Below are 12,973 nucleotides of genomic sequence, written 5' to 3' on the forward strand. Positions count from 1 at the left end.
CTGTAAAAATGGGACCCAATGTGTTTCTGCTTGGCACTCAGCATTATGGAGATAGATTGGGGGTAAGGCCCTGCGATAGACTAGATTCCTATCCAGGGTGTGTACTTGTACATCACGCTACAGAAACAGGAGAAGAGCCATTCCGGCTCGCACAAGCCAAGGCTCGTGCAAGGCTACTTACTTATATCAACTAGTAAGAACTTGAGGGTTTATGATAATAATGATAATATATAGTATTTCATTAACAGTATTTAAAATACTGAATTAAGACAGAATTGTATCCTATCTGTAAAACCATGGATCCCAGGAACTCAGCTGACCCAATGTCCTGAATTCACATTTACATTCTCAACTTGTAATCCAGTTCATACTGGGACACACATGCTTATAAACATGATAACGATAAATATGTTTTTTAAAAGAGCGGTTTAGAGATTATTAACGATTTTGGACTAAGTTAGATTGCGTAATACAGAGCAGGAGCAGGACATTAGGAGGAGAAAGGCTGAGCATCAGGACAGGACAGGGGGCTACATTAAACCAACAATATTATATTGACAGAGGGATACAAAGAAAACAGGGAGGAGTTACATTAACCCCACCCCCACCATGCCCCGCCCACACTTAGTCATGAAATTAAACAAACAAAAAAGAAAAGAGCAGAGCCTTTACCCTCACACCCTTTCTCTCACCCTCCGTTCTTCCCTCCCTCCCTCCCTCCGTCCGTCAGACCAAGCCCCCCCAACTATGATTTTATCTTAACCACCGCAGAACTCCAATAGCAAATTGTATAGCTTTTTGAGCCATGCATTCGCACCTCCGAAAGCACTAATTGAGCAATATCAATAAAAGACAGTAACCATTCATGTTTAGACAGTGAATGGGGAGGTTTCCATCAACAGGCAAAAAAATGTGGCTGTCGTGAGGCCAGCCAGCCATAATCGCTTTTCCTGCAAAGACAGATCCAATTTGGAGGTGTCATTGAGGAGTATAATCTGCGGTGAACATGTACTATGTTTTGAGAGAATTGTGGAGAGCATTCTGGAGACTAGTCTTCAGAATTGGGATACCTCAGGGGACTCCCAGACCATATGAATGAAGGTACCGGGAGCACCCTGAGGGCTTAGAGAGCATTCTGATATTCTGTTGAATAGAATTTCTAGAAGAGAGAGTTAGATTAGATTCTGAGATGCTTTTAAAAAATGCAAGTATAGATCAGTCCCCTGGGTTTAGGGGTGAATTGGTAGTGGTTTGCCCTAGGCGACACCATAAGCTTACATGGCGGAGGGAAGTTGTAAATAAAAGAAGGATTTGCCCTGTAAATTAAATGTTTTCTCTAAAACCTGGAATGCATGGAGCCCTCCCTCATCGAGAACATCAGCTGCGATGTGTTAACCCTTTTCACTCCACTGGTGGTATATAAACTGTTTTACTACAATGGTACCAAATGTTGCCATTGGATAATCTCCCATATTAATTAGAGATAAAAGAGCAGACTTGACCCAGTTGATTTAATAGCCTGAAATGTGGCTAAATTCATTAAAGATATAAAAAAATATGAGGTAGAGATTGCTGTGTATTTTGAAGGAACAGCAGGATATTGTCTGCATATAGGGAGATGTAATGCTTGGTGTCATGTATAATGATAGGTGTGTGAATAGTGGATTGGCGGACCGACTGGCAACAGGTTCCAAGGATAAGGCAAATAACAGAGGAGAGAGTGGACAGCCCTGCCATATACTACGGGATAGTGCGAAAAGGGAGGAGCAATTGTTGTCCAATTGTGACAGTTTTGTTTCGAGCTCAAGTATTCTACGGTGTCGCGCCTTGTTGAAACCAGATGCTATGGACCTATCCCTAATGCCTCGATCACACCGACAGCGTCATTGCGCAAAATGGTACACAGCATCATCTGGATATGTGTGCAACAAAAGTTCAACATTCACCTTCTGCTACCATTTCTGTCAAGCTGTCTACGCATACAGTTTGTCGCATACAGAACACACGCATACAGAACACACTGCAACTGCCTCTGCAACGCAATGCTGCAAGGCAAACGCAGCGTTCCATTGGAAATTAATGTACTTCTGGTGTACAAAAATGCAATGACGCTGTCGGTGTGATCGAGGCGTAATGAAGTCCTTCACTGCGTCCAACGGCATACAGGGGTCAGATACTGACGGTTGGTTAATGCTGATCAATACCAGTAACTGTTCTTCAAATTCCTTTTTAAACATGTCATTCTGGAGCAATGATGTATTAAACCGCAGAACACCGCTCGATGGAAGGAGAGGGCCAAGGGTAATACATCAATATCATGAACTTCGTTGTGTAAATCTTTAACAGGCCCTTTGAAGTGAAAATAAAGTACATTCGGGAGAAGTAGGTGATGAGAGGAGAAAAGGTGAAATTTCGAATGGAGGGATTCATAATTTGCCATTAATCGTCAACCGCCGCCTCATTTGCCCATTGTTGGTCTCTCCCCTCTCTGCCCAGATCTGTCTAGTGTGAGCTCCCAAACTGCATTAAAATCGCCACCAATAATTAGTCGGATGTCAGCTAAATCTAGTGTCAGGATAGATAATTGGTCATAAAATGAGCTGTCGTAATTGTTCGGTGCATACGACGACACAATAGCAATTTTCCTTCCGCTTAAAATCACTTTCATAAAAGTGATTCTCCGCTCCCCAAGGGATCCTCCACCTTATGCGGAGTGTTCAGACCCTGTGCATTCAAGGGTTTTGGCCTGCCAACAAGACCAAGGAGGAAGTAATGGATGAGATGTGATGGATGTACCTGTAGCGTCCTGTCCCACCCCAACGAGTCTCCAAAATCCCTCAAAAAGAAAAGATGACAAGCTTAGCTCTGTTGAGTAACAACCTCTGGGCTCTGTTGAGTAACAACCTCTGGGCTCTGTTGAGTAACAACCTCTGGGCTCTGTTGAGTAACAACCTCTGGGCTCTGTTGAGTAACAACCACTGGGCTCTGTTGAGTAACAACCACTGGGCTCTATTGAGTAACAACCACTGGGCTCTGTTGAGTAACAACCTCTGGGCTCTGTTGAGTAACAACCACTGGGCTCTGTTGAGTAACAACCTCTGGGCTCTGTTGACTCTGGGCTCTGTTGAGTAACAACCTCTGGGCTCTGTTGAGTAACAACCACTGGGCTCTGTTGAGTAACAACCTCTGGGCTCTGTTGAGTAAAAACTTATGGGCTCTGTTGAGTAACAACCTCTGGGCTCTGTTGAGTAACAACCTCTGGGCTCTGTTGAGTAACAACCTCTGGGCTCTGTTGAGTAACAACCTCTGGGCTCTGTTGAGTAACAACTACTGGGCTCTGTTGAGTAACAACCACTGGGCTCTATTGAGTAACAACCTCTGGGCTCTGTTGAGTAACAACCTCTGGGCTCTGTTGAGTAACAACCTCTGGGCTCTGTTGAGTAACATGTTCTTACAAGTTGGATTGGACAGTTACACATGCACCCAATAGAGTTACACAAAAAACAGACACCCATGCATGCATGCACGCACACATACACACACACACACTACATACACACATGCAGATGCACACACACATGCGGCTAAGAGAGAACAGGATATTCAGCTTTTTTGTTTAATGCCTGTTTTAGGCTCAAACCCACAATAACCTTCATCATCCATCATGATGCCATGCACTGTCACCATGGTGTTGAGGAATTGTGTGTGTGTGTGTGTGTCTGTGTGTGTGTGCCAGGGTGCGTTAGAGTTCAGAAATCTGCATTTTCAAAACGCAGACCATCCATAAATCTGTGTTTTAAACCATTTCACCTGCATTTTATATTGATAGAGTGATCAGGGGTGTGCAGCAATAGATTTCCTTCATAGAAAATACATTAGTGCAACACATTCGGCAGAAAATAGCTTCATTTTCATCAGATGACGACAGAAGTGCAACGCTATTTGGCTAGCAGCCACACAAGTAAAGCTTACAATGAAAAAGCTAATCTTGCATTTTACCTGAGAAAAGTAGGCTACACGAGAAAAGTACCGGAGAAAAATAGAGAGCACTGTCTGCTGATAGAATGCCTGTTCCTGAATTTTCATCCCAGTGGAGAAGTGCAACTGAAGCAGAAATTACAATAAGAAGCATTTTATATCTGAGTTTACAAAACACAGCAAGATATTTCTTATGCGTTTTTTTTTTTTTGTGAGAAACACAGAACTCTGTGTTAAAATGACCCCTGGTGTGTGTGTGTGTGTGTGTGTGTGCACAAAGGGTCAAACAGGGACACTTTAAATACTTACATTTTGAGGCTCATTATTGTACAGATGTAGGATCTTAATTTGAGCCAGTTTGCTACAGCAGGAAAATAATCCCGCAGCAACAGGAAATGTGAATTATTATGTGTATTATAATTAATGGCATTTTTTTGTAGGGGTTGAAACATTTTTCGTTAGGACAATTCAACTGACATTTTAAAGTGGAAATTACAAACCTTAGAAGCCTTTTTAACCCATGAATAAACTACAATTCTCAGAAACAAAGGAGTGATCAAATTAAGATCCTACATCTGTAGGACGACAGTGTCCTGATGTGCCCTGATGTTTTGGCCTTGAGTTACGGCTTTGCTACTCTGTATTTTCTTACTACACTGTGTTTTTGGTGGCCTCAAAATGCAACACTTTATATATTTGGTAGATGCTTTTATCCAAAGTGACTTACAACAGTGAGCGCATACATTTTCATATGGTTGGTGGTCCCAGTGGGAACTGATACTCTACCACTGTTTTACATGCTGACTGAGGAAGCAACACAGTAGGGACAAAGCAACACGAGAGAATCACGGGACTACAGCGATTTATATGCGTCAAGACTATTATCTACCTGGTGAATGTGTATGTGGGTGCGCTTGTGTGTGTCAGTGTGTATGTGTGTGTGTCAGTGTGTGTGTGTGTGTTTGTTGCCTTTATAGTCTTAAGAGCTGAGGTGGAGTGAGTGAGAAAACAACTCAGAGGTCATCCGGCCCTACAGGGTGTGTGTCTCATCTCCTGAAGACATAACTGAATCAGCCAAGCTATTCCTAGACCCACTCACATGTATCACAGCCAGGGAACTGTGTGTGTGTGTGTGTGTGTGTGTGTGTGTGTAACCATCTGACAGTTTACTGTATGACCCAGACTGATCAGTACCAGAGTATGAGCGCCCAACTGGAGGAGGTCAGGTCAGATAGAGTTCCACTTGAGCTACTTTATTGATTGTTAACACACACACACACCACGATATCAGACGACCTATGACCTAATGACAATTTGACTGTCTGCATGACTGCCTAACCGGACCGGAGAACATGTGGATTACTGTTCCAGTTACCTGACTTGACACAACAGCTACACAGAGCATTATAAACACTGCAGAACTATATTCAACACTGATACCCCCTTGTGTAAATCTATTCCGATCATGGTTGTATGTCTCTGTGATGTTTTGAATGACTGTGTGAATAACCATGTGACTGTTTAACTGTTACACCGTTTGACCTGTCTAAGGGGAGGACAGGTGGATTACAGTGACAGTTAAGACAACGCTCTACATTGGCCTGATTAATCAATTAGACCAGTCTACCTGATACTCAGTCTGACATCAACACATGCTCCAGGAGACAAATCACACGCACACGCACGCACACACACACACACACACACACACACACACACTTAGTGTGTGTTATACAGTAGTGTGTTGTTGTGCATTTCCTTAGTGTGTGGGTGTGAGTCTGTGTGTGTGTACAATAGGGTGTGTCAGTGTACAGTAGGCTCATGTGTGTGTGTTGTAGAGTATGTGTATATATATATATATAACATCCATCGGTTGGGTGCTGTACAGATGCAGCATCACAAATAGAGGATTAGTCTAAACATAGAGGAAGGGGAAACCATGTGACAGAGGAGAGGGGCAGAGGATTGGAGGATTTGGGGGAACACGCAAAACACAGATCTGAGGGAGAAACAGAGAGAGAGAAACAGAGAAAGAGAAACAGAGATAGAAAGAAAGAGAAACAGAGAGAAACAGAGAGAAAGAGAGAAACAGAGCGAGAGAAACAGAGAGAGAGAGAAAGAAAAACAGAGAGAAACAGAGAGAGAAAGAGAGAGAAACAGAGCGAGAGAAACAAAGAGAGAGAGTGAGAGAGAGAGAGAGAGAGAGAGAGAGAAACAGAGAGAAAGAAAGAGAGAGAAAGAAAGAGAGAGAGAGACCAAGACTGCTAGAGAATCACCAGAGACTTCTGAGACATAGAGGGATAGATATGGTGATGTAGGGAGGGAGGGAGGGAATGAGGGAATGAGTGAATGAGTGAGTGAAGGAAAAGAAGAGTAAAAGCACAGGAGGGACACAGAGACTTGAACCTCTGCAAAGAGAGAGAGAGAGAGAGAGAGAGAGAGAGACATAGACAGGTGTGTGTAAGTAAGTATATTTAGTATTTTGACTGAGCGTGAGTGACAGATACAGTCTGATGCAAGCACTGTGGCATGCTGCTCCTCAATGAGAATAACCCTGATTCATATCTTATTAACATCATAAGTCATTCATCACTTATATAGAGGCCTTTCAACAGACAGTCTCCTCCTGACAGAATGTTCAGTATGGGCTAGTATTGTAATGACCAGTCGACTAACAAATAACTTCAACTGGTATCAGGGATGGAAAGAGTTGTTTACGACTGAAACGTTGGATATAGAGGAGGAGTGGGTATTTCACAGTAGGTCACCGTAGAAATTGTATTTATATCATTGGATATCAATATCATTAGTATGCGGGCCCAGACGGATCTGATTGGTTAGTTGAGGTGAGGGAAAGTTAATCCGCTGTGTCCTGTGGCAGAATATGTGTGTGTGTATGTGTGACTTTCGTACGCGCTCGCGCATGTGTGTGGGTCAGTTCCTTTAATAATTTCTGGTCATATTCAACCAAATCTGCTACACTTTACATAACTCTCGGCCATAGGACCTACATAACCATACATTCATACATACATACAGTGAGGGAAAAAAGTATTTGATCCCCTGCTGATTTTGTACGTTTGCCCACTGACAAAGACATGATCAGTCTATAATTTTAATGGTAGGTTTATTTGAACAGTGAGAGACAGAATAACAACAAGAAAATCCAGAAAAACGCATGTCAAAAATGTTTGCATTTTAATGAGGGAAATACGTTTTTGACCCCTCTGCAAAACATGAGTTAGTACTTGGTGGCAAAACCCTTGTTGGCAATCACAGAGGTCAGACATTTCTTGTAGTTGGCCACCAGGTTTGCACACATCTCAGGAGGGATTTTGTCCCACTCCTCTTTGCAGATCTTCTCCAAGTCATTAAGGTTTCGAGCCTGACGTTTGGCAACTCTAACCTTCAGCCTCCTCCACAGATTTTCTATTGGATTAAGGTCTGGAGACTGGCTAGGCCACTCCAGGACCTTAATGTGCTTCTTCTTGAGCCACTCCTTTGTTGCCTTGGCCGTGTGTTTTGGGTCATTGTCATGCTGGAATGCCCATCCACGACCCATTTTCAATGCCCTGGCTGAGGGAAGGAGGTTCTCACCAAGATTTGACGGTACATGGCCCCGTCCATCATCCCTTTGATGCGGTGAAGTTGTCCTGTCCCCTTAGCAGAAAAGCACCCCCAAAGCATAATGTTTCCACCTCCATGTTTGATGGTGGGGATGGTGTTCTTGGGGTCATAGGCAGCATTCCACCTCCTCCAAACACAGCGAGTTGAGTTGATGCCAAAGAGCTCGATTTTGGTCTCATCTGACCACAACACTTTCACCCAGTTCTCCTCTGAATCATTCAGATGTTCATTGGCAAACTTCAGACGGGCCTGTATATGTGCTTTCTTGAGCAGGGGGACCTTGCGGGCGCTGCAGGATTTCAGTCCTTCACGGCGTAGTGTGTTACCAATTGTTTTCTTGGTGACTATAGTCCCAGCTGCCTTGAGATCATTGACAAGATCCTCCCGTGTAGTTCTGGGCTGATTCCTCACTGTTCTCATGATCATTGCAACTCCATGAGGTGAGATCTTGCATGGAGCCCCAGGCCGAGGGAGATGAACAGGTCTTTTGTTTTTCTTCCATTTGCGAATAATCACACCAACTGTTGTCACCTTCTCACCAAGCTGCTTGGCGATGGTCTTGTAGCCCATTCCAGCCTTATGTAGGTATACAATCTTGTCCCTGACATCCTTGGAGAGCTCATTGGTCTTGGCCATGGTGGAGAGTTTGGAATCTGATTGATTGATTGCTTCTGTGGACAGGTGTCTTTTATACAGGTAACAAGCTGAGATTAGGAGCACTCCCTTTAAGAGTGTGCTCCTAATCTCAGCTCGTTACCTGTATAAAAGACGACTGGGAGCCAGAAATCTTTCTGATTGAGAGGGGGTCAAATACTTATTTCCCTCATTGAAATGCAAATCAATGTATAAAATTTTTGATGTGTTTTTCTGGATTTTTTTGTTGTTATTCTGTCTCTCACTGTTCAAATAAACCTACCATTAAAATTATAGACTGATCATTTCTTTGTCAGTAGGTAAACGTACAAAATCAGCAGGGGATCAAATACTTTTTTCCCCTCACTGTACATACATACACCAAAATCAATGAAGACAATCCATCACAACTGATCTGATAATTTCCACGTGTATCTCCTCTGACCAGCAACACCCAGGTGCCAGCATGTACTAACCACAGAACCAGATAACAAGACACGTGTCTGTCACGCTTGTTCCTAAATCATCTAATCGGAGGAGAATCTGTCAGATGTCAGAGCCTGTTACCCTCTCTCATGCGGCTAGGAGCAACATTTTGTCAGAGGGGACATCATGTGACACTACCCTGGTCCCACAGCAACGTGACGTCCTGTGACACAACGTTATCTAACCTCCCTGGAAGCAGCCCAACCTCCCACTCTCCAGTGTCAACCACCTCTTCCTGATGATGCCAATGTCCTGGTGGTGGTAACCAGGTTATTGGTACCAGGCCATACGTGAGAGGAGGCGGCCGGGGCTTCCCTCTCAGCAGCAAACTCACAGGACCCATCATCAGTGGTGTGAGTGTGTGAGTTACTGGGTCACGTAACACAACAGAGAGTGAGTGTGTGTGTGTGTGTGTGTCTGTGACTGCAAGTGTGTGTCTGCGAGTTGGTGTGAGACTGTGAGTGTGTCTGTGTGTGTGTGTGGTGATTTCTTTTGTAGTCCTCTGTTTGCACAAGTCAAGCGTTATTGTAAACATGTTCAGAATGGGTCCTGTCATGCATTACATTGTGGCCATAGGATACAGACCATGGAGAGTCAGTTATCACAGTGGGAAACACTGGAGCCCATTCTGACAAGATACTTATCTCCTTAGTTATGAGTCTCATCAAACAGTGCAGTCATGTGTGTGTGTGTATGCGTGTGTGTGTGTGTGTGTGATTCTGAAGTCTGTGTTAGATGTTTTTTCATGGTGAAAGCCAGGGCCTCACTATCCAGAGACCTTAGAGAAATAATAATCATGGAACAGGGTGCAGACAGTTGCCCCTTGACACTGATCTAAGGTTAGTTTTACCTCCCCATTCCCCTGATGGTTTAGGTTAGGATTGGGAGAGGGCTGCTGATCCTAGGTATGTGCCTACAGAGGAACTAATGGACACCCACACACACACACTCTATTTAGTAGATTCAGCAAATAAAAGCACATCAAAAGCAAATGTCCACCATCTCAGAGCCCAAACACTCAGTTTAGGCAGCAACAACTGGGCCAGTGGATTGACTCTGGCAAAACGGTCACAACATGTTTTAGCACATGATTATATCAAAACCTACTAAACAAATCCCATGTTTTTAATCCTTCTGACTCCCTGGCGTCTCTTACACAACGCCCATTGTTGTATTTATTTATTTATTTAGACAGCAGATTACAGCGACAGTCTGGACAAGGATTGGACAAGGGGCCTACCTCTTCTGTGGCGGTCACCAAACAGCGACACCAAGAGGCAGAGTATGGCTACTGCAGCATGGGTGAGATGACTGCAGTCTACTGGTGGAAAAAGTTTCCATAAATTAGAACAAATGTCAACTCATTACACAATCTCATTCTGCTGAAAGCTTTAGTCCTTCCAGTCTGGCTGCTTTAGACTATGATGGCACTGTATCAATATGGAGAAAGAGGCTAAGCTCACTTCTGATTCCTCTCCCCTGAGGGGCCTGGTTCAATGGTGGCCAAATGTAATTACTTTTATCAGAGTGCTCCCTATTTAACCCCGGACTTCCACATGAGTTCACTCTCCTAGGTTTGACCTAAAGATATTAACCGAGAGAGAGAGAGGAGTTTCAATTTAATAGATATATTTTTATGTAACCGAATAGGCTTAGGCCGTTTATATCAGTTGAATAGACACACTAAAAACTGTTCAATCCACAAAAGTCCAGATTTGCGCTCATTTATATTTTCACCCCACAACAGCCTCGTACTAAAATGTCCAGTCTGGAAACAAAGCATTGCTGTTATTATAGCCTAATTTCCGTGATCTGAGGCAGTGAGAATGACTCACTGACTGTAGGTTATTGTTACTGGGATATCAGTCAGAGCTGCTCCTGTCTGGCTGCTGAGGTGAGCAGCTGCCCGGTGTCTCAATCGCGCCAGACAGTGTACTGCGCCTGTTCCTGGCAAAACCAGGCTGGTTTACTCATAGTTGACTATAGCCTACACAGGCGGAAGGGAAAATGATTAACCTCTGAAAGTCTAAGCCTTGAGGGGAGGGGGGCATCTCTTACACAAAGATGGTCATACCATAGATAATTTAGCTATTTGATTTAGAATTTTAGGACCCTTGTAGGTATAAAAAATAATAATTATAAAACAAATTTGATAAAATATTGAATTTGCCTACTATAGCCCATAGAAACGCATTGAATAACACATTCATATATAGCAAAACCGACAGTAAAAAAATTTATCATAAGGAATACGTTTTTGAAGTGTTTGTACTATATCTAGGAGATATAACAAAGCTCAGGAAACATTTAAATTGTTTGGACACATATTTTACCCCTTTTCTTGTTGGCACAAAACTACCGCCATACTTCCATTCATTTTTTAAACCGGTACCAGGTTACCTTCAGAGTCCTGTGAGACTTTTGGGGGTCGTAGAGCAAAACGTGACAAACTTATCTTTCAATGGAGTGGTCATATTAGTTTGTAGCCCTAACGGTTTGTACGCTACAGACAGAAGCTGGCACATCGGTGGTACCGTCTTCAGACGAGTCCCATGGAGCTTGTGGGGGTCGTAGAGCAAAACGGAGGTTGTCATCCTTCCATAGATTGGTCATATTAGTTTGTAGGCCAAACCGTTCGGACGCTACAGATGTTTTTGTGAGAAGACCGATTTTCGGGATGTCTCATGGTCTGACAAACACCGCTGTGGCTTGGCCACCTTCCAAAGCAGATGCGGAACGCCAACATAGGCAAAAACGGCGGATTGAGACGCAGCCCCTGCAAAAACAGATATCTCTAGCTTAAACTGATGGATTTTGATGGGGATTTTTTTATTATGTTACTTAGATTGACACACGGGATCTTAAGGATTTTAACAGCCTTTGGGAATAATCATAAAGAAATCACTTTACAAAAGACACCCCATGTCTCCGTTTGTCACTCCTGATGAGATAGCCCTAAAACAATAGTCTAGCCTTCCCTTCATTTGCCTGCATGCCTACTCTCTTACCCAAAGATGTTTCCTATCATTAGGCCTATAATGAACTAACATTAATCTTTCTTGTGGCGGAGAAACTTGGTAATGAGTCCTATAATGGGACTTTCTCTTGTCTCTGGCTATTGCATCTGTCCATCATGAAATGCAGATTGTGATTTTTATAAACTGGGTGGTTCGAGCCCTGAATGCTGATTGGCTGACATCCATGGTATATCAGACCGTATACCACGGGTATGACAATACATTTATTTTTACTGCTCTAATTACGTTGGTAACCAGTTTATAATAGCAATAAGGCACCTCAGGGGTTTGTGGTATATTGTCAATATGCCACGGCTAAGGGCTGTATCCAGGCACTCCGCGTTGCGTCGTGCATAAGAACAGTCCTTAGCCGTGGTATATTGGCCATACACCACACCCCCTCGGGCCTTATTGCCTAATTATTCAACCCCATACCATCAGCCTGCTAATCATATACTACATCCCTCTGCTGATAGCCAGATATACAGTGTTTGTAACAGACTGTAATCTGCTAAATGACTAAAATGTAAAATGTAATGTAGTTGTGGAGCGCCTATCTAAACAGGTATGTACGTAAGCTGTGGGTGTCTATCTTCCTTTATTCCACCTGCTACATTCAAACATAAATCCCTAACCTCTGACCCCATAACCTGTCATCCTGTTGAATAATGTCCCCGATTGTGACTGTGATTCTCTGACATCACACAGTCCATCAGTACCACAACAGACACCATCAGAGACAGAAATGATGTTCCATTGTTATGTAAATTAGGGGTATGATTCAACTGCTTATCTCTTGAAATCGGACCATGTAAAGGTATGGCTATGGAATGAAAACCATGGCAGACAACTTTGATATGGAAAATGACATCATATGTAAAGTATGAAACATCATTAGGCCTATCTACAGACCTGCACATACCTGGCAGGTACACATCTCTCTCTCTATCTCCTTTCTTCTCAGATTAGTATATTGAACAGAGAGAGATCAGCTGCTGATTAGGAACTTGAAAGAGCGGGATGGAGAGAGTGAAAGATTAGATAGATATATAGATAGATAGAGATAGATAGATAGATAGATAGATAGATAGATAGATAGATAGATAGATAGATAGATAGATAGATAGATAGATAGATAGATAGATAGATAGATAGATAGATAGATATATAGATAGATAGATAGATAGATAGATAGATAGATAGATAGATAGATAGATAGATAGATAGATAGA

Source organism: Coregonus clupeaformis, chromosome 17 (genome assembly GCF_020615455.1).
Source record: "Coregonus clupeaformis isolate EN_2021a chromosome 17, ASM2061545v1, whole genome shotgun sequence".
Taxonomy (NCBI): Eukaryota; Metazoa; Chordata; class Actinopteri; order Salmoniformes; family Salmonidae; genus Coregonus; species Coregonus clupeaformis.